Source organism: Sceloporus occidentalis, unplaced genomic scaffold (assembly GCF_023333645.1).
Source record: "Sceloporus occidentalis isolate IW3139 unplaced genomic scaffold, rSceOcc1.0.p SCAF_28, whole genome shotgun sequence".
Classification (NCBI taxonomy): Eukaryota; Metazoa; Chordata; class Lepidosauria; order Squamata; family Phrynosomatidae; genus Sceloporus; species Sceloporus occidentalis.
This window is the reverse complement of record NW_028317008.1, coordinates 3,790,177-3,809,457: the sequence shown is the minus strand read 5'-3', so window position 1 is coordinate 3,809,457 and position 19,281 is coordinate 3,790,177. Positions and strand designations below refer to the sequence as shown.

General features: G+C 45.7%; 21 non-coding genes across 21 annotated transcripts; all 21 read left to right on the top strand.

Moving 5' to 3' along the window:
• Positions 1 to 438: 438 nt before the first annotated feature.
• Positions 439 to 520, top strand: TRNAL-AAG (transfer RNA leucine (anticodon AAG)). Its single transcript has one exon. It is a non-coding gene; the product is annotated as a tRNA-Leu (tRNA).
• A 432-nt stretch (positions 521 to 952) lies between these two features.
• TRNAL-UAG (transfer RNA leucine (anticodon UAG)) lies at positions 953 to 1,034 on the top strand. Its single transcript has one exon. It is a non-coding gene; the product is annotated as a tRNA-Leu (tRNA).
• An 897-nt stretch (positions 1,035 to 1,931) lies between these two features.
• On the top strand, positions 1,932 to 2,013 carry TRNAL-UAA (transfer RNA leucine (anticodon UAA)). Its single transcript has one exon. It is a non-coding gene; the product is annotated as a tRNA-Leu (tRNA).
• Positions 2,014 to 2,782: 769 nt separating this feature from the next.
• TRNAL-UAG (transfer RNA leucine (anticodon UAG)) lies at positions 2,783 to 2,864 on the top strand. The gene has a single exon. It is a non-coding gene; the product is annotated as a tRNA-Leu (tRNA).
• An 806-nt stretch (positions 2,865 to 3,670) lies between these two features.
• On the top strand, positions 3,671 to 3,752 carry TRNAL-AAG (transfer RNA leucine (anticodon AAG)). The gene has a single exon. It is a non-coding gene; the product is annotated as a tRNA-Leu (tRNA).
• A 423-nt stretch (positions 3,753 to 4,175) lies between these two features.
• Positions 4,176 to 4,257, top strand: TRNAL-AAG (transfer RNA leucine (anticodon AAG)). Its single transcript has one exon. It is a non-coding gene; the product is annotated as a tRNA-Leu (tRNA).
• Positions 4,258 to 5,155: 898 nt separating this feature from the next.
• TRNAL-AAG (transfer RNA leucine (anticodon AAG)) lies at positions 5,156 to 5,237 on the top strand. Its single transcript has one exon. It is a non-coding gene; the product is annotated as a tRNA-Leu (tRNA).
• Positions 5,238 to 5,647: 410 nt separating this feature from the next.
• On the top strand, positions 5,648 to 5,729 carry TRNAL-UAA (transfer RNA leucine (anticodon UAA)). Its single transcript has one exon. It is a non-coding gene; the product is annotated as a tRNA-Leu (tRNA).
• Positions 5,730 to 6,498: 769 nt separating this feature from the next.
• Positions 6,499 to 6,580, top strand: TRNAL-UAG (transfer RNA leucine (anticodon UAG)). Its single transcript has one exon. It is a non-coding gene; the product is annotated as a tRNA-Leu (tRNA).
• An 806-nt stretch (positions 6,581 to 7,386) lies between these two features.
• On the top strand, positions 7,387 to 7,468 carry TRNAL-AAG (transfer RNA leucine (anticodon AAG)). The gene has a single exon. It is a non-coding gene; the product is annotated as a tRNA-Leu (tRNA).
• A 1,390-nt stretch (positions 7,469 to 8,858) lies between these two features.
• On the top strand, positions 8,859 to 8,940 carry TRNAL-AAG (transfer RNA leucine (anticodon AAG)). Its single transcript has one exon. It is a non-coding gene; the product is annotated as a tRNA-Leu (tRNA).
• A 410-nt stretch (positions 8,941 to 9,350) lies between these two features.
• TRNAL-UAA (transfer RNA leucine (anticodon UAA)) lies at positions 9,351 to 9,432 on the top strand. The gene has a single exon. It is a non-coding gene; the product is annotated as a tRNA-Leu (tRNA).
• Positions 9,433 to 10,202: 770 nt separating this feature from the next.
• Positions 10,203 to 10,284, top strand: TRNAL-UAG (transfer RNA leucine (anticodon UAG)). The gene has a single exon. It is a non-coding gene; the product is annotated as a tRNA-Leu (tRNA).
• An 806-nt stretch (positions 10,285 to 11,090) lies between these two features.
• Positions 11,091 to 11,172, top strand: TRNAL-AAG (transfer RNA leucine (anticodon AAG)). Its single transcript has one exon. It is a non-coding gene; the product is annotated as a tRNA-Leu (tRNA).
• A 423-nt stretch (positions 11,173 to 11,595) lies between these two features.
• TRNAL-AAG (transfer RNA leucine (anticodon AAG)) lies at positions 11,596 to 11,677 on the top strand. The gene has a single exon. It is a non-coding gene; the product is annotated as a tRNA-Leu (tRNA).
• Positions 11,678 to 12,602: 925 nt separating this feature from the next.
• Positions 12,603 to 12,684, top strand: TRNAL-AAG (transfer RNA leucine (anticodon AAG)). Its single transcript has one exon. It is a non-coding gene; the product is annotated as a tRNA-Leu (tRNA).
• Positions 12,685 to 13,202: 518 nt separating this feature from the next.
• On the top strand, positions 13,203 to 13,284 carry TRNAL-AAG (transfer RNA leucine (anticodon AAG)). Its single transcript has one exon. It is a non-coding gene; the product is annotated as a tRNA-Leu (tRNA).
• Positions 13,285 to 15,384: 2,100 nt separating this feature from the next.
• Positions 15,385 to 15,466, top strand: TRNAL-AAG (transfer RNA leucine (anticodon AAG)). The gene has a single exon. It is a non-coding gene; the product is annotated as a tRNA-Leu (tRNA).
• Positions 15,467 to 15,507: 41 nt separating this feature from the next.
• Positions 15,508 to 15,589, top strand: TRNAL-AAG (transfer RNA leucine (anticodon AAG)). Its single transcript has one exon. It is a non-coding gene; the product is annotated as a tRNA-Leu (tRNA).
• A 395-nt stretch (positions 15,590 to 15,984) lies between these two features.
• Positions 15,985 to 16,066, top strand: TRNAL-AAG (transfer RNA leucine (anticodon AAG)). Its single transcript has one exon. It is a non-coding gene; the product is annotated as a tRNA-Leu (tRNA).
• A 1,276-nt stretch (positions 16,067 to 17,342) lies between these two features.
• On the top strand, positions 17,343 to 17,424 carry TRNAL-UAG (transfer RNA leucine (anticodon UAG)). Its single transcript has one exon. It is a non-coding gene; the product is annotated as a tRNA-Leu (tRNA).
• The last annotated feature ends 1,857 nt before the right edge of the window (positions 17,425 to 19,281 follow it).

Genomic DNA, 19,281 nt, shown 5'->3' with positions numbered 1-19,281 from the left:
CTTAGAAATACTTGTTTGTTCATTAGCTCTTTGTTAGTAATTACTAATTTAGTAGTAACTACTAATTGATTAGCTCTTTGTTAGTCACCTTGCATTCTGTCAGCCTGGGAAACAAGCAGTAGCAAGTCTCTTATCTTTCAAAGTCTTGCAGAAAGATACTTTTAAGCCTACTTGAAGTTATTCTACATTATCAAGCTCTAACCCCAGTCAGCTTCTGCTGCAGGAAGAGCTTGGTTGGCCCAGTATAGCAAAATCAGTGTTATTTCTTCAGAGTCCCCTCACCCATTCAATCTTGCATTACTCAGGGCCAGCTTTGTCCTTCCTGCTGGTGAAAGGGTCCGCTTCATGATGAATAGTGAAGTGAAGGGAGTTGAAACTACAACTCTTCCTTTGGTGAGTAAACCCCCTTGGAGAGTGGTACACCACCCGCCGCCACACGGTAGCGTGGCCGAGCGGTCTAAAGCGCTGGATTAAGGCTCCAGTGTCTTCGGAGGCGTGGGTTCAAATCCCACCGCTGCCAAGTTTTCTTAACGTAGACAAATGTGCTTAGAAATACTTGTTTGTTCATTAGCTCTTTGTTAATAACTACTTGTCACCTTGCATTCTGTCAGCCTGGGAAACAAGTAGTAGCAAGTCTCTTATCTTGCAAAGTGTTGCAGAAAGATACTTTTAAGCCTACTTGAAGTTATTCTACATTATCAAGCTCTAACCCCAGTCAGCTTCTGCTGCAGGAAGAGCTTGGTTGGCCCAGTTTAATGTATAGCAAAATCAGTGTTATTTCTTCAAAGTCCCCTCACCCATTCAATCTTGCATTACTCAGGGCCAGCTTTGTCCTTCCTGCTGGTGAAAGGGTCCACTTCATGATGAATAGTGAAGTGAGGGAGTTGAAACTACAACTCTTCCTTTGGTGAGTAAACCCCCTTGGAGAGTGGTACACCCTCCGCGGTCACTCGGTAGCGTGGCCGAGCGGTCTAAGGTGCTGGATTTAGGCTCCAGTCTCTTCGGAGGCGTGGGTTCAAATCCCACTGCTGCCATGTTTTCTTAACGTAGACAAATGTGCTTAGAAATACTTGTTTGTTCATTAGCTCTTTGTTAGTAACTACTTGTCACCTTGCATTCTGTCAGCCTGGGAAACAAGCAGTAGCAAGTCTCTTATCCTGCAAAGTGTTGCAGAAAGATACTTTTAAGCCTACTTGAAGTTATTCTACATTATCAAGCTCTAACCCCAGTCAGCTTCTGCTGCAGGAAGAGCTTGGTTGGCCCTGTCACGGAGCTGGCTAGTCCGTCCGACTACCTCCGCTGTCTTGTGCTCCCTTAGCCTGGGACAACACACTTTCCCCGGTTCCCCAGTCACTCGCCGAGACTCAGTGTAGGGTAAAACCAAACGAAGACTGATTTATTTTAGGCACACAGAGCTGGATATATCCAGCAAAACACACATTAACATAAAACAAGATATTGGGACACAAACCTCCCCCTTAATCTGCCTCTCAGAGACAACAGGGGCAGTAACGGGATTAACAATACAATAGGGGGGAGACTGATTTATACAACATTAAACATCAAAGAATGGTGGTCACTCCCTGGTGGCAGATCCTGGCTGTCTGCCGGAGATAATCCCCTCAGCCAGTGATGAGATGATACTGCTGGGGGTAGCCACAGAAGTCTCTACAAACCCAGGGCCCATAGTCAATAGGGAGGAGGCTGGCAGTCAGGCTTCTCCAGTGGAGGAGGCTTCCGTCACAGGCCCAGTATAGCAAAATCAGTCCCCTCACCCATTCAATCTTGCATTACTCAGGGCCAGCTTTGTCCTTCCTGCTGGTGAAAGGGTCAAATTCATGATGAATAGTGAAGTGAAGGGAGTTGAAACTACAACTCTTCCTTTGGTGAGTAAACCCCCTTGGAGAGTGGTACACCCTTCGCCGTCACTCGGTAGCGTGGCCGAGCGGTCTAAGGCGCTGGGTTTAAGCTCCAGTCTCTCTGGAGGCGTGGGTTCAAATCCCACCGCTGCCATGTTTTCTTAACGTAGACAGGTGTGCTTAAAAATACTTGTTTGTTCATTAGCTCTTTGTTAGTAACTACTTGTCAGCTTGTATTCTGTCAGCCTGGGAAACAAGCAGTAGCAAGTCTCTTATCTTGCAAAGTGTTGCAGAAAGATACTTTTAAGCCTACTTGAAGTTATTCTACATTATCGAGCTCTAACCCCAGTCAGCTTCTGCTGCAGGAAGAGCTTGGTTGGCCCAGGCGTGGGTTCAAATCCCACCACTGCCATGCGTGTGCTAAACTTTCAATTGGTAGCCAGGCAGAGCGGTCTAAGGTGCTTATTTAGGCTCCAGTCTCTCTGGAGGCGTGGGTTTGAATCCCACCGCTACCATGTTTTCTTAACGTAGACAAATGTGCTTAGAAATACTTGTTTGTTCATTAGCTCTTTGTTAATAACTACTTGTCACCTTGCATTCTGTCAGCCTGGGAAACAAGCAGAAGCAAGTCTCATCTTGCAAAGTGTTGCAGAAAGATACTTTTAAGCCTACTTGAAGTTATTCTACATTATCAAGCTCTAACCCCAGTCAGCTTCTGCTGCAGGAAGAGCTTGGTTGGCCCAGTATAGCAAAATCAGTCCCCTCACCCATTCAATCTTGCATTACTCAGGGCCAGCTTTGTCCTTCCTGCTGGTGAAAGGGTCCACTTCATGATGAATAGTGAAGTGAAGGGAGTTGAAACTACAACTCTTCCTTTGATGAGTAAACCCCCTTGTAGAGTGGTACACCGTCCGCCGTCACTCGGTAGCGTGGCCGAGCGGTCAAAGGCGCTGGATTTAGGCTCCAGTCTCTCTGGAGGCGTGGGTTCGAATCCCACCGCTGCCATCTTTTCTTAACATAGACAGGTGTGCTTAGAAATACTTGTTTGTTCATTAGCTCTTTGTTAGTAACTACTTGTCAGCTTGCATTCTGTCAGCCTGGGAAACAAGCAGTAGCAAGTCTCTTATCTTGCAAAGTGTTGCAGAAAGATACTTTTAAGCCTACTTGAAGTTATTCTACATTATCAAGCTTGCATTACTCAGGGCCAGCTTTGTCCTTCCTGCTGGTGAAAGGGTCCACTTCATGATGAATAGTGAAGTGAAGGGAGAAGAAACTACAACTCTTCCTTTGGCTCCTCTGCTGTCACTCAGTAGCGTGGCCGAGCGGTCTAAGGCGCTGGATTAAGGCTCCAGTCTCTTCGGAGGCGTGGGTTCAAATCCCATGTTTTCTTAACGTAGACAAGTGTGCTTAGAAATACTTGTTTGTTCATTAGCTCTTTGTTAATAACTACTTGTCAATTTGCATTCTGTCAGCCTCGGAAACAAGAGCAGTAGCAAGTCTCTTGCAAAGTGTTGCAGAAAGATACTTTTAAGCCTACTTGAAGTTATTCTACATTATCAAGCTCTAACCCCAGTCAGCTTCTGCTGCAGGAAGAGCTTGGTTGGCCCAGTTTAATGTATAGGAAAATCTGTGTTATTTCTTCAAAGTCCCCTCACCCATTCAATCTTGCATTACTCAGGGCCAGCTTTGTCCTTCCTGCTGGTGAAAGGGTCCACTTCATGATGAATAGTGAAGTGAAGGGAGAAGAAACTACAACTCTTCCTTTGGTGAGTAAACCCCCTTGGAGAGTGGTACACCATCCACCGTCACTGGGTAGCGTGGCCGAGCAGTCTAAGGCGCTGGATTAAGGCTCCAGTCTATTGGGAGGCGTGGGTTCAAATCCCACTGCTGCCATGTCATCTTAACGTAGAAAAGTGTGCTTAGAAATACTTGTTTGTTCATTAGCTCTTTGTTAATAACTACTTGTCACTTTGCATTCTGTCAGCCTCGGAAACAAGAGCAGTAGCAACTCTCTTGCAAAGTGTTGCAGAAAGATTCTTTTAAGCCTACTTGAAGTTATTCTACATTATCAAGCTCTAACCCCAGTCAGCTTCTGCTGCAGGAAGAGCTTGGTTGGCCCAGTATAGCAAAATCAGTGTTATTTCTTCAAAGTCTCCTCACCCATTCAATCTTGCATTACTCAGGGCCAGCTTTGTCCTTCCTGCTGGTGAAAGGGTCCACTTCATGATGAATAGTGAAGTGAAGGGAGTTGAAACTACAACTCTTCCTTTGGTGAGTAAACCCCCTTGGAGAGTGGTACACCACCCACCATCACTCGGTAGCATGGCCGAGCGGTCTAAGGCGCTGGATTAAGGCTCCAGTCTCTTCGGAGGCGTGGGTTCAAATCCCACCGCTGCCATGTTTTCTTAACGTAGACAAGTGTGCTTAGAAATACTTGTTTGTTAGTAACTACTTGTCAGCTTGCATTCTGTCAGCCTGGGAAACAAGCAGTAGCAAGTCTCTTATCTTGCAAAGTGTTGCAGAAAGATACTTTTAAGCCTACTTGAAGTTATTCTACATTATCAAGCTCTAACCCCAGTCAGCTTCTGCTGCAGGAAGAGCTTGGTTGGCCCAGTATAGCAAAATCAGTGTTATTTCTTCAAAGTCCCCTCACCCATTCAATCTTGCATTACTCAGGGCCAGCTTTGTCCTTTCTGCTGGTGAAAGGGTCCACTTCATGATGAATAGTGAAGTGAGGGAGTTGAAACTACAACTCTTCCTTTGGTGAGTAAACCCCCTTGGAGAGTGGTACACCCTCTACTGTCTCTTGGTAGCGTGACCGAGCTGTCTAAGGCGCTGGATTTAGGCTCTTGTTTCTCTGGAGGCATTGGTTCGAATTCCACTGTTGCCATGTTTTCTTAACGTAGACAAGTGTGCTTAGAAATACTTGTTTGTTCATTAGCTCTTTGTTAATAACTACTTGTCACCTTGCATTCTGTCAGCCTGGGAAACAAGCAGTAGCAAGACTCTTATCTTGCAAAGTGTTGCAGAAAGATACTTTTAAGCCTACTTGAAGTTATTCTACATTATCAAGCTCTAACCCCAGTCAGCTTCTGCTGCAGGAAGAGCTTGGTTGGCCCAGTTTAATGTATCGCAAAATCTGTGTTGTTTTTTCAAAGTCCCCTCACCCATTCAATCTTGCATTACTCAGGGCCAGCTTTGTCCTTCCTGCTGGTGAAAGGGTCCACTTCATGATGAATAGTGAAGTGAAGGGAGAAGAAACTACAACTCTTCCTTTGGCTCCTCTTCCGTCACTCGGTAGCGTGGCCGAGCGGTCTAAGGCGCTGGATTAAGGCTCCAGTCTCTTCGGAGGCGTGGGTTCAAATCCCACCGCTGCCATGTTTTCTTAACGTAGACAAGTGTGCTTAGAAATACTTGTTTGTTTATTAGCTCTTTGTTAATAACTACTTGTCACCTTGCATTCTGTCAGCCTGGGAAACAAGCAGTAGCAAGTCTCTTATCCTGCAAAGTGTTGCAGAAAGATACTTTTAAGCCTACTTGAAGTTATTCTACATTATCAAGTTCTAACCCCAGTCAGCTTCTGCTGCAGGAAGAGCTTGGTTGGCCCAGTATAGCAAAATCAGTCCCCTCACCCATTCAATCTTGCATTACTCAGGGCCAGCTTTGTCCTTCCTGCTGGTGAAAGGGTCCACTTCATGATGAATAGTGAAGTGAAGGGAGTTGAAACTACAACTCTTCCTTTGGTGAGTAAACCCCCTTGGAGAGTGGTACACCCTTCGCCGTCACTCGGTAGCGTGGCCGAGCGGTCTAAGGCGCTGGGTTTAAGCTCCAGTCTCTCTGGAGGCGTGGGTTCAAATCCCACCGCTGCCATGTTTTCTTAACGTAGACAGGTGTGCTTAAAAATACTTGTTTGTTCATTAGCTCTTTGTTAGTAACTACTTGTCAGCTTGTATTCTGTCAGCCTGGGAAACAAGCAGTAGCAAGTCTCTTATCTTGCAAAGTGTTGCAGAAAGATACTTTTAAGCCTACTTGAAGTTATTCTACATTATCGAGCTCTAACCCCAGTCAGCTTCTGCTGCAGGAAGAGCTTGGTTGGCCCAGGCGTGGGTTCAAATCCCACCACTGCCATGCGTGTGCTAAACTTTCAATTGGTAGCCAGGCAGAGCGGTCTAAGGTGCTTATTTAGGCTCCAGTCTCTCTGGAGGCGTGGGTTTGAATCCCACCGCTACCATGTTTTCTTAACGTAGACAAATGTGCTTAGAAATACTTGTTTGTTCATTAGCTCTTTGTTAATAACTACTTGTCACCTTGCATTCTGTCAGCCTGGGAAACAAGCAGAAGCAAGTCTCATCTTGCAAAGTGTTGCAGAAAGATACTTTTAAGCCTACTTGAAGTTATTCTACATTATCAAGCTCTAACCCCAGTCAGCTTCTGCTGCAGGAAGAGCTTGGTTGGCCCAGTATAGCAAAATCAGTCCCCTCACCCATTCAATCTTGCATTACTCAGGGCCAGCTTTGTCCTTCCTGCTGGTGAAAGGGTCCACTTCATGATGAATAGTGAAGTGAAGGGAGTTGAAACTACAACTCTTCCTTTGATGAGTAAACCCCCTTGTAGAGTGGTACACCGTCCGCCGTCACTCGGTAGCGTGGCCGAGCGGTCAAAGGCGCTGGATTTAGGCTCCAGTCTCTCTGGAGGCGTGGGTTCGAATCCCACCGCTGCCATCTTTTCTTAACATAGACAGGTGTGCTTAGAAATACTTGTTTGTTCATTAGCTCTTTGTTAGTAACTACTTGTCAGCTTGCATTCTGTCAGCCTGGGAAACAAGCAGTAGCAAGTCTCTTATCTTGCAAAGTGTTGCAGAAAGATACTTTTAAGCCTACTTGAAGTTATTCTACATTATCAAGCTTGCATTACTCAGGGCCAGCTTTGTCCTTCCTGCTGGTGAAAGGGTCCACTTCATGATGAATAGTGAAGTGAAGGGAGAAGAAACTACAACTCTTCCTTTGGCTCCTCTGCTGTCACTCAGTAGCGTGGCCGAGCGGTCTAAGGCGCTGGATTAAGGCTCCAGTCTCTTCGGAGGCGTGGGTTCAAATCCCATGTTTTCTTAACGTAGACAAGTGTGCTTAGAAATACTTGTTTGTTCATTAGCTCTTTGTTAATAACTACTTGTCAATTTGCATTCTGTCAGCCTCGGAAACAAGAGCAGTAGCAAGTCTCTTGCAAAGTGTTGCAGAAAGATACTTTTAAGCCTACTTGAAGTTATTCTACATTATCAAGCTCTAACCCCAGTCAGCTTCTGCTGCAGGAAGAGCTTGGTTGGCCCAGTTTAATGTATAGGAAAATCTGTGTTATTTCTTCAAAGTCCCCTCACCCATTCAATCTTGCATTACTCAGGGCCAGCTTTGTCCTTCCTGCTGGTGAAAGGGTCCACTTCATGATGAATAGTGAAGTGAAGGGAGAAGAAACTACAACTCTTCCTTTGGTGAGTAAACCCCCTTGGAGAGTGGTACACCATCCACCGTCACTGGGTAGCGTGGCCGAGCAGTCTAAGGCGCTGGATTAAGGCTCCAGTCTATTCGGAGGCGTGGGTTCAAATCCCACTGCTGCCATGTCATCTTAACGTAGAAAAGTGTGCTTAGAAATACTTGTTTGTTCATTAGCTCTTTGTTAATAACTACTTGTCACTTTGCATTCTGTCAGCCTCGGAAACAAGAGCAGTAGCAACTCTCTTGCAAAGTGTTGCAGAAAGATTCTTTTAAGCCTACTTGAAGTTATTCTACATTATCAAGCTCTAACCCCAGTCAGCTTCTGCTGCAGGAAGAGCTTGGTTGGCCCAGTATAGCAAAATCAGTGTTATTTCTTCAAAGTCTCCTCACCCATTCAATCTTGCATTACTCAGGGCCAGCTTTGTCCTTCCTGCTGGTGAAAGGGTCCACTTCATGATGAATAGTGAAGTGAAGGGAGTTGAAACTACAACTCTTCCTTTGGTGAGTAAACCCCCTTGGAGAGTGGTACACCACCCACCATCACTCGGTAGCATGGCCGAGCGGTCTAAGGCGCTGGATTCTTCGGAGGCGTGGGTTCAAATCCCACCGCTGCCATGTTTTCTTAACGTAGAGAAGTGTGCTTAGAAATACTTGTTTGTTAGTAACTACTTGTCAGCTTGCATTCTGTCAGCCTGGGAAACAAGCAGTAGCAAGTCTCTTATCTTGCAAAGTGTTGCAGAAAGATACTTTTAAGCCTACTTGAAGTTATTCTACATTATCAAGCTCTAACCCCAGTCAGCTTCTGCTGCAGGAAGAGCTTGGTTGGCCCAGTATAGCAAAATCAGTGTTATTTCTTCAAAGTCCCCTCACCCATTCAATCTTGCATTACTCAGGGCCAGCTTTGTCCTTTCTGCTGGTGAAAGGGTCCACTTCATGATGAATAGTGAAGTGAGGGAGTTGAAACTACAACTCTTCCTTTGGTGAGTAAACCCCCTTGGAGAGTGGTACACCCTCTACTGTCTCTTGGTAGCGTGACCGAGCTGTCTAAGGCGCTGGATTTAGGCTCTTGTTTCTCTGGAGGCATTGGTTCGAATTCCACTGTTGCCATGTTTTCTTAACGTAGACAAGTGTGCTTAGAAATACTTGTTTGTTCATTAGCTCTTTGTTAATAACTACTTGTCACCTTGCATTCTGTCAGCCTGGGAAACAAGCAGTAGCAAGACTCTTATCTTGCAAAGTGTTGCAGAAAGATACTTTTAAGCCTACTTGAAGTTATTCTACATTATCAAGCTCTAACCCCAGTCAGCTTCTGCTGCAGGAAGAGCTTGGTTGGCCCAGTTTAATGTATCGCAAAATCTGTGTTGTTTTTTCAAAGTCCCCTCACCCATTCAATCTTGCATTACTCAGGGCCAGCTTTGTCCTTCCTGCTGGTGAAAGGGTCCACTTCATGATGAATAGTGAAGTGAAGGGAGAAGAAACTACAACTCTTCCTTTGGCTCCTCTTCTGTCACTCGGTAGCGTGGCCGAGCGGTCTAAGGCGCTGGATTAAGGCTCCAGTCTCTTCGGAGGCGTGGGTTCAAATCCCACCGCTGCCATGTTTTCTTAACGTAGACAAGTGTGCTTAGAAATACTTGTTTGTTTATTAGCTCTTTGTTAATAACTACTTGTCACCTTGCATTCTGTCAGCCTGGGAAACAAGCAGTAGCAAGTCTCTTATCCTGCAAAGTGTTGCAGAAAGATACTTTTAAGCCTACTTGAAGTTATTCTACATTATCAAGTTCTAACCCCAGTCAGCTTCTGCTGCAGGAAGAGCTTGGTTGGCCCAGTATAGCAAAATCAGTCCCCTCACCCATTCAATCTTGCATTACTCAGGGCCAGCTTTGTCCTTCCTGCTGGTGAAAGGGTCCACTTCATGATGAATAGTGAAGTGAAGGGAGTTGAAACTACAACTCTTCCTTTGGTGAGTAAACCCCCTTGGAGAGTGGTACACCCTTCGCCGTCACTCGGTAGCGTGGCCGAGCGGTCTAAGGCGCTGGGTTTAAGCTCCAGTCTCTCTGGAGGCGTGGGTTCAAATCCCACCGCTGCCATGTTTTCTTAACGTAGACAGGTGTGCTTAAAAATACTTGTTTGTTCATTAGCTCTTTGTTAGTAACTACTTGTCAGCTTGTATTCTGTCAGCCTGGGAAACAAGCAGTAGCAAGTCTCTTATCTTGCAAAGTGTTGCAGAAAGATACTTTTAAGCCTACTTGAAGTTATTCTACATTATCGAGCTCTAACCCCAGTCAGCTTCTGCTGCAGGAAGAGCTTGGTTGGCCCAGGCGTGGGTTCAAATCCCACCACTGCCATGCGTGTGCTAAACTTTCAATTGGTAGCCAGGCAGAGCGGTCTAAGGTGCTGGATTTAGGCTCCAGTCTCTCTGGAGGCGTCGGTTTGAATCCCACCGCTACCATGTTTTCTTAACGTAGACAAATGTGCTTAGAAATACTTGTTTGTTCATTAGCTCTTTGTTAATAACTACTTGTCACCTTGCATTCTGTCAGCCTGGGAAACAAGCAGAAGCAAGTCTCATCTTGCAAAGTGTTGCAGAAAGATACTTTTAAGCCTACTTGAAGTTATTCTACATTATCAAGCTCTAACCCCAGTCAGCTTCTGCTGCAGGAAGAGCTTGGTTGGCCCAGTATAGCAAAATCAGTCCCCTCACCCATTCAATCTTGCATTACTCAGGGCCAGCTTTGTCCTTCCTGCTGGTGAAAGGGTCCACTTCATGATGAATAGTGAAGTGAAGGGAGTTGAAACTACAACTCTTCCTTTGATGAGTAAACCCCCTTGTAGAGTGGTACACCGTCCGCCGTCACTCGGTAGCGTGGCCGAGCGGTCAAAGGCGCTGGATTTAGGCTCCAGTCTCTCTGGAGGCGTGGGTTCGAATCCCACCGCTGCCATCTTTTCTTAACGTAGACAGATGTGCTTAGAAATACTTGTTTGTTCATTAGCTCTTTGTTAGTAACTACTTGTCAGCTTGCATTCTGTCAGCCTGGGAAACAAGCAGTAGCAAGTCTCTTATCTTGCAAAGTGTTGCAGAAAGATACTTTTAAGCCTACTTGAAGTTATTCTACATTATCAAGCTTGCATTACTCAGGGCCAGCTTTGTCCTTCCTGCTGGTGAAAGGGTCCACTTCATGATGAATAGTGAAGTGAAGGGAGAAGAAACTACAACTCTTCCTTTGGCTCTTCTGCTGTCACTCAGTAGCGTGGCCGAGCGGTCTAAGGCGCTGGATTAAGGCTCCAGTCTCTTCGGAGGCGTGGGTTCAAATCCCATGTTTTCTTAACGTAGACAAGTGTGCTTAGAAATACTTGTTTGTTCATTAGCTCTTTGTTAATAACTACTTGTCAATTTGCATTCTGTCAGCCTCGGAAACAAGAGCAGTAGCAAGTCTCTTGCAAAGTGTTGCAGAAAGATACTTTTAAGCCTACTTGAAGTTATTCTACCTTATCAAGCTCTAACCCCAGTCAGCTTCTGCTGCAGGAAGAGCTTGGTTGGCCCAGTTTAATGTATAGGAAAATCTGTGTTATTTCTTCAAAGTCCCCTCACCCATTCAATCTTGCATTACTCAGGGCCAGCTTTGTCCTTCCTGCTGGTGAAAGGGTCCACTTCATGATGAATAGTGAAGTGAAGGGAGAAGAAACTACAACTCTTCCTTTGGTGAGTAAACCCCCTTGGAGAGTGGTACACCATCCACCGTCACTGGGTAGCGTGGCCGAGCAGTCTAAGGCGCTGGATTAAGGCTCCAGTCTATTCGGAGGCGTGGGTTCAAATCCCACTGCTGCCATGTCTTCTTAACGTAGAAAAGTGTGCTTAGAAATACTTGTTTGTTCATTAGCTCTTTGTTAATAACTACTTGTCACTTTGCATTCTGTCAGCCTTGGAAACAAGAGCAGTAGTAACTCTCTTGCAAAGTGTTGCAGAAAGATTCTTTTAAGCCTACATGAAGTTATTCTACATTATCAAGCTCTAACCCCAGTCAGCTTCTGCTGCAGGAAGAGCTTGGTTGGCCCAGTATAGCAAAATCAGTGTTATTTCTTCAAAGTCTCCTCACCCATTCAATCTTGCATTACTCAGGGCCAGCTTTGTCCTTCCTGCTGGTGAAAGGGTCCACTTCATGATGAATAGTGAAGTGAAGGGAGTTGAAACTACAACTCTTCCTTTGGTGAGTAAACCCCCTTGGAGAGTGGTACACCACCCACCATCACTCGGTAGCATGGCCGATCGGTCTAAGGCGCTGGATTAAGGCTCCAGTCTCTTCGGAGGCGTGGGTTCAAATCCCACCGCTGCCATGTTTTCTTAACGTAGACAAGTGTGCTTAGAAATACTTGTTTGTTAGTAACTACTTGTCAGCTTGCATTCTGTCAGCCTGGGAAACAAGCAGTAGCAAGTCTCTTATCTTGCAAAGTGTTGCAGAAAGATACTTTTAAGCCTACTTGAAGTTATTCTACATTATCAAGCTCTAACCCCAGTCAGCTTCTGCTGCAGGAAGAGCTTGGTTGGCCCAGTATAGCAAAATCAGTGTTATTTCTTCAAAGTCCCCTCACCCATTCAATCTTGCATTACTCAGGGCCAGCTTTGTCCTTTCTGCTGGTGAAAGGGTCCACTTCATGATGAATAGTGAAGTGAGGGAGTTGAAACTACAACTCTTCCTTTGGTGAGTAAACCCCCTTGGAGAGTGGTACACCCTCTACTGTCTCTTGGTAGCGTGACCGAGCTGTCTAAGGCGCTGGATTTAGGCTCTTGTTTCTCTGGAGGCATTGGTTCGAATTCCACTGTTGCCATGTTTTCTTAACGTAGACAAGTGTGCTTAGAAATACTTGTTTGTTCATTAGCTCTTTGTTAATAACTACTTGTCACCTTGCATTCTGTCAGCCTGGGAAACAAGCAGTAGCAAGACTCTTATCTTGCAAAGTGTTGCAGAAAGATACTTTTAAGCCTACTTGAAGTTATTCTACATTATCAAGCTCTAACCCCAGTCAGCTTCTGCTGCAGGAAGAGCTTGGTTGGCCCAGTTTAATGTATCGCAAAATCTGTGTTGTTTTTTCAAAGTCCCCTCACCCATTCAATCTTGCATTACTCAGGGCCAGCTTTGTCCTTCCTGCTGGTGAAAGGGTCCACTTCATGATGAATAGTGAAGTGAAGGGAGTTGAAACTACAACTCTTCCTTTGGTGAGTAAACCCACTTGGAGAGTGGTATACCACCCGCCGTCACTTGGTAGCGTGGCCGAGCGGTCTAAGGCGCTGGATTAAGGCTTCAGTCTCTTTGGAGGCGTGGGTTCAAATCCCACCGCTGCCATGCTTTTCCCTGTTTGTCATGTGTGCGCTAGATTATCAATTGGTAGCATGGCCGAGCGGTCTAAGGCGCTGGATTAAGGCTCCAGTCTCTTTGGAGGCTTGGGTTCAAATCCCACCACTGCCATGTTTTCTTAACGTAGACAAGTGTGCTTAGAAATACTTGTTTGTTCATTAGCTACTTGTCACCTTGCATTCTGTCAGCCTGGGAAACAAGCAGTAGCAAGTCTCTTATCTTGCAAAGTGTTGCAGAAAGATACTTTTAAGCCTACTTGAAGTTATTCTACATTAACAAGCTCTAACCCCAGTCAGCTTCTGCTGCAGGAAGAGCTTGGTTGGCCCAGTATAGCAAAATCAGTCCCCTCACCCATTCAATCTTGCATTACTCAGGGCCAGCTTTGTCCTTCCTGCTGGTGAAAGGGTCCACTTCATGATGAATAGTGAAGTGAGGGAGTTGAAACTACAACTCTTCCTTTGGTGAGTAAACCCCCTTGGAGAGTGGTACACCCTACACTGTCACTTGGTAGCGTGGCCAAGCGGTCTAAAGCGCTGGATTAAGGCTCCAGTCTCTTTGGAGGCGTGGGTTCAAATCCCACCGCTGCCATGTTTTCTTAACGTAGACAAGTGTGCTTAGAAATACTTGTTTGTTCATTAGCTCTTTGTTAATAACTACTTGTCACCTTGCATTCTGTCAGCCTGGGAAACAAGCAGTAGCAAGTCTCTTGCAAAGTGTTGCAGAAAGATACTTTTAAGCCTACTTGAAGTTATTCTACATTATCAAGCTCTAACCCTAGTCAGCTTCTGCTGCAGGAAGAGCTTGGTTGGCCCAGTATAGCAAAATCAGTCCCCTCACCCATTCAATTTTGCATTACTCAGGGCCAGCTTTGTAGTTATTCTACATTATCAAGCTTTAGAGCTTGATAATGTAGAATAACTTCAAGTAGGCTTAAAAGCTCTTCCTGCAGCAGAAAGCTCTTCCTGCAGCAGAAGCTGCTCTTCCTGCACCAGTCAGCTTCTGCTGCAGGAAGAGCTTGGTTGGCCCAGTATAGCAAAATCAGTCCCCTCACTGATTCAATCTTGCATTACTCAGGGCCAGCTTTGTCCTTCCTGCTGGTGAACGGGTCCACTTCATGATGAATAGTGAAGTGAAGGGAGTTGAAACTACAACTCTTCGTTTGGTGAGTAAACCCCCTTGGAGAGTGGTACACACTCCACAATTACTCAGTAGCGTGGCCGAGCGGTCTAAGGCGCTGGATTTAGGCTCCAATCCCTCTGGAGAGGTGGGTTCGAATCCCACCGCTGCCATGTCTTCTTAACGTAGACAAGTGTGCTTAGAAATACTTGTTTGTTCATTAGCTCTTTGTTAATAACTACTTGTCACCTTGCATTCTGTCAGCCTGGGAAACAAGCAGTAGGAAGACTCTTATCTTGCAAAGTGTTGCAGAAAGATACTTTTAAGCCTACTTGAAGTTATTCTACATTATCAAGCTCTAACCCCAGTCAGCTTCTGCTGCAGGAAGAGCTTGGTTGGCCCAGTATAGTAAAATCAGTGTTATTTCTTCAAAGTCCCCTCACCCATTCAATCTTGCATTACTCAGGGCCAGCTTTGTCCTTCCTGCTGGTGAAAGGGTCCACTTCATGATGAATAGTGAAGTGAGGGAGTTGAAACTACAACTCTTCCTTTGGTGAGTAAACCCCCTTGGAGAGTGGTACACCCTCCACTGTCACTTGGTAGCGTGGCCGAGCGGTCTAAGGCGCTGGATTAAGCCTCCAGTCCCACCGCTGCCATGTTTTCTTAACGTAGACAAGTGTGCTTAGAAATACTTGTTTGTTCATTAGCTCTTTGTTAATAACTACTTGTCACCTTGCATTCTGTCAGCCTGGGAAACAAGCAGTAGCAAGTCTCTTATCTTGCAAAGTGTTGCAGAAAGATACTTTTAAGCGTACTTGAAGTTATTCTACATTATCAAGCTCTAACCCCAGTCAGCTTCTGCTGCAGGAAGAGCTTGGTTGACCCAGTATAGCAAAATCAGTGTTATTTCTTCAAAGTCCCCTCACCCATTCAATCTTGCATTACTCAGGGCCAGCTTTGTCCTTCCTGCTGGTGAAAGGGTCCACTTCATGATGAATAGTGAAGTGAGGGAGTTGAAACTACAACTCTTCCTTTGGTGAGTAAACCCCCTTGGAGAGTGGTACACCCTCCACTGTCACTTGGTAGCGTGGCCGAGCGGTCTAAGGCGCTGGATTAAGCCTCCAGTCCCACCGCTGCTATGTTTTCTTAACGTAGACAAGTGTGCTTAGAAATACTTGTTTGTTCATTAGCTCTTTGTTAATAACTACTTGTCACCTTGCATTCTGTCAGCCTGGGAAACAAGCAGTAGCAAGTCTCTTATCTTGCAAAGTGTTGCAGAAAGATACTTTTAAGCGTACTTGAAGTTATTCTACATTATCAAGCTCTAACCCCAGTCAGCTTCTGCTGCAGGAAGAGCTTGGTTGGCCCAGTTTAATGTATAGCAAAATCAGTGTTATTTCTTCAAAGTCCCCTCACCCATTCAATCTTGCATTACTCAGGGCCAGCTTTGTCCTTCCTGCTGGTGAAAGGGTCCACTTCATGATGAATAGTGAAGTGAAGGGAGTTGAAACTACAACTCTTCCTTTGGTGAGTAAACCCACTTGGAGAGTGGTATACCACCCGCCGTCACTTGGTAGCGTGGCCGAGCGGTCTAAGGCGCTGGATTAAGGCTTCAGTCTCTTTGGAGGCGTGGGTTCAAATCCCACCGCTGCCATGCTTTTCCCTGTTTGTCATGTGTGCGCTAGATTATCAATTGGTAGCATGGCCGAGCGGTCTAAGGCGCTGGATTAAGGCTCCAGTCTCTTTGGAGGCGTGGGTTCAAATCCCACCACTGCCATGTTTTCTTAACGTAGACAAGTGTGCTTAGAAATACTTGTTTGTTCATTAGCTACTTGTCACCTTGCATTCTGTCAGCCTGGGAAACAAGCAGTAGCAAGTCTCTTATCTTGCAAAGTGTTGCAGAAAGATACTTTTAAGCCTACTTGAAGTTATTCTACATTAACAAGCTCTAACCCCAGTCAGCTTCTGCTGCAGGAAGAGCTTGGTTGGCCCAGTATAGCAAAATCAGTCCCCTCACCCATTCAATCTTGCATTACTCAGGGCCAGCTTTGTCCTTCCTGCTGGTGAAAGGGTCCACTTCATGATGAATAGTGAAGTGAGGGAGTTGAAACTACAACTCTTCCTTTGGTGAGTAAACCCCCTTGGAGAGTGGTACACCCTACACTGTCACTTGGTAGCGTGGCCAAGCGGTCTAAAGCGCTGGATTAAGGCTCCAGTCTCTTTGGAGGCGTGGGTTCAAATCCCACCGCTGCCATGTTTTCTTAACGTAGACAAGTGTGCTTAGAAATACTTGTTTGTTCATTAGCTCTTTGTTAATAACTACTTGTCACCTTGCATTCTGTCAGCCTGGGAAACAAGCAGTAGCAAGTCTCTTATCTTGCAAAGTGTTGCAGAAAGATACTTTTAAGCGTACTTGAAGTTATTCTACATTATCAAGCTCTAACCCCAGTCAGCTTCTGCTGCAGGAAGAGCTTGGTTGGCCCAGTTTAATGTATAGCAAAATCAGTGTTATTTCTTCAAAGTCCCCTCACCCATTCAATCTTGCATTACTCAGGGCCAGCTTTGTCCTTCCTGCTGGTGAAAGGGTCCACTTCATGATGAATAGTGAAGTGAAGGGAGTTGAAACTACAACTCTTCCTTTGGTGAGTAAACCCCCTTGTAGAGTGGTACACCGTCCGCCGTCACTGGCCGAGCGGTCAAAGGCGCTGGATTTAGGCTCCAGTCTCTCTGGAGGCGTGGGTTCGAATCCCACCGCTGCCATGTTTTCTTAACGTAGACAGGTGTGCTTAGAAATACTTGTTTGTTCATTAGCTCTTTGTTAGTAACTACTTGTCAGCTTGCATTCTGTCAGCCTGGGAAACTAGCAGTAGCAAGTCTCTTATCTTGCAAAGTGTTGCAGAAAGATACTTTTAAGCCTACTTGAAGTTATTCTACATTATCAAGCTCTAACCCCAGTCAGCTTCTGCTGCAGGAAGAGCTTGGTTGGCCCAGGCGTGGGTTCAAATCCCACCACTGCCATGCGTGTGCTAAACTTTCAATTGGTAGCCAGGCAGAGCGGTCTAAAGTGCTGGATTTAGGCTCCAGTCTCTCTGGAGGCGTGGGTTTGAATCCCACCGCCACCATGTTTTCTTAACGTAGACAAATGTGCTTAGAAATACTTGTTTGTTCATTAGCTCTTTGTTAATAACTACTTGTCACCTTGCATTCTGTCAGCCTGGGAAACAAGCAGAAGCAAGTCTCATCTTGCAAAGTGTTGCAGAAAGATACTTTTAAGCCTACTTGAAGTTATTCTACATTATCAAGCTCTAACCCCAGTCAGCTTCTGCTGCAGGAAGAGCTTGGTTGGCCCAGTATAGCATAATCAGTCCCCTCACCCATTCAATCTTGCATTACTCAGGGCCAGCTTTGTCCTTCCTGCTGGTGAAAGGGTCCACTTCATGATGAATAGTGAAGTGAAGGGAGTTGAAACTACAACTCTTCCTTTGGTGAGTAAACCCCCTTGTAGAGTGGTACACCTTCCGCCGTCACTCGGTAGCGTGGCCGAGCGGTCAAAGGCGCTGGATTTAGGCTCCTGTCTCTCTGGAGGCGTGGGTTCGAATCCCACCGCTGCCATGTTTTCTTAACGTAGACAGGTGTGCTTAGAAATACTTGTTTGTTCATTAGCTTTCTGCATTCTGTCAGCCTGGGAAACAAGCAGTAGCAAGTCTCTTATCTTGCAAAGTGTTGCAGAAAGATACTTTTAAGCCTACTTGAAGTTATTCTACATTATCAAGCTTGCATTACTCAGGGCCAGCTTTGTCCTTCCTGCTGGTGAAAGGGTCCACTTCATGATGAATAGTGAAGTGAAGGGAGTTGAAACTACAACTCTTCCTTTGGCTCCTCTGCTGTCACTCTGTAGCGTGGCCGAGCGGTCTAAGGCGCTGGCTTAAGGTTCCAGTCTCTTCGGAGGCGTGGGTTCAAATCCCATGTTTTCTTAACGTAGACAAGTGTGCTTAGAAATACTTGTTTGTTCATTAGCTCTTTGTTAATAACTACTCGTCACTTTGCATTCTGTCAGCCTGGGAAACAAGCAGTAGCAAGACTCTTATCTTGCAAAGTGTTGCAGAAAGATACTTTTAAGCCTACTTGAAGTTATTCTACATTATCAAGCTCTAACCCCAGTCAGCTTCTGCTGCAGGAAGAGCTTGGTTGGCCCAGGCGTGGGTTCAAATCCCACCACTGCCATGCGTGCTCCAAACTTTCAACTGGTAGCCTGGCAGAGCGGTCTAAGGCGCTGGATTTAGGCTCCAGTCTCTCTGGAGGCATGGGTTCAAATCCCACTGCAGCCATGTTTTCTTAACGTAGACAAGTGTGCTTAGAAATACTTGTTTGTTCATTAGCTGTTTGTTAATAACTACTTGTCACCTTGCATTCTGTCAGCCTGGGAAACAAGCAGTAGCAAGTCTCTTATCTTGCAAAGTGTTGCAGAAAGATACTTTTAAGCCTACTTGAAGTTATTCTACATTAACAAGCTCTAACCCCAGTCAGCTTCTGCTGCAGGAAGAGCTTGGTTGGCCCAGTATAGCAAAATCAGTCCCCTCACCCATTCAATCTTGCATTACTCAGGGCCAGCTTTGTCCTTCCTGCTGGTGAAAGGGTCCACTTCATGATGAATAGTGAAGTGAAGGGAGTTGAAACTACAACTCTTCCTTTGGTGAGTAAACCCCCTTGGAGAGTGGTACACCTCCCGCCGTCACTCGGTAGCTTGGCCGAGCGGTCTAAGGTGCTGGATTTAGGCTCCAGTCACTTCGGAGGCGTGGGTTCAAATCCCACCGCGGCCATGTTTTCTTAACGTAGACAAGTGTGCTTAGAAATACTTGTTTGTTCATTAGCTCTTTGTTAGTAACTACTTGTCAGCTTGCTTTCTGTCAGCCTGGGAAACAAGCAGTAGCAAGACTCTTATCTTGCAAAGTGTTGCAGAAAGATACTTTTAAGCCTACTTGAAGTTATTCTACATTATCAAGCTCTAACCCCAGTCAGCTTCTGCTGCAGGAAGAGCTTGGTTGGCTCAGTATAGCAAAATCAGTCCCCTCACCCATTCAATCTTGCATTACTCAGGGCCAGCTTTGTCCTTCCTGCTGGTGAAAGGGTCCACTTCATGATGAATAGTTAAGTGAAGGGAGTTGAAACTACAACTCTTCCTTTGGTGAGTAAACCCCCTTGGAGAGTGGTACACCATCCACCGTCACTCGGTAGCGTGGCAGAGCGGTCTAAGGCGCTGGATTTAGGCTCCAGTCTCTCTGGAGGCATGGGTTCAAATCCCACTGCTGCCATGTTTTCTTAACGTAGACAAGTGTGCTTAGAAATACTTGTTTGTTCATTAGCTGTTTGTTAATAACTACTTGTCACCTTGCATTCTGTCAGCCTGGGAAACAAGCAGTAGCAAGTCTCTTATCTTGCAAAGTGTTGCAGAAAGGTACTTTTAAGCCT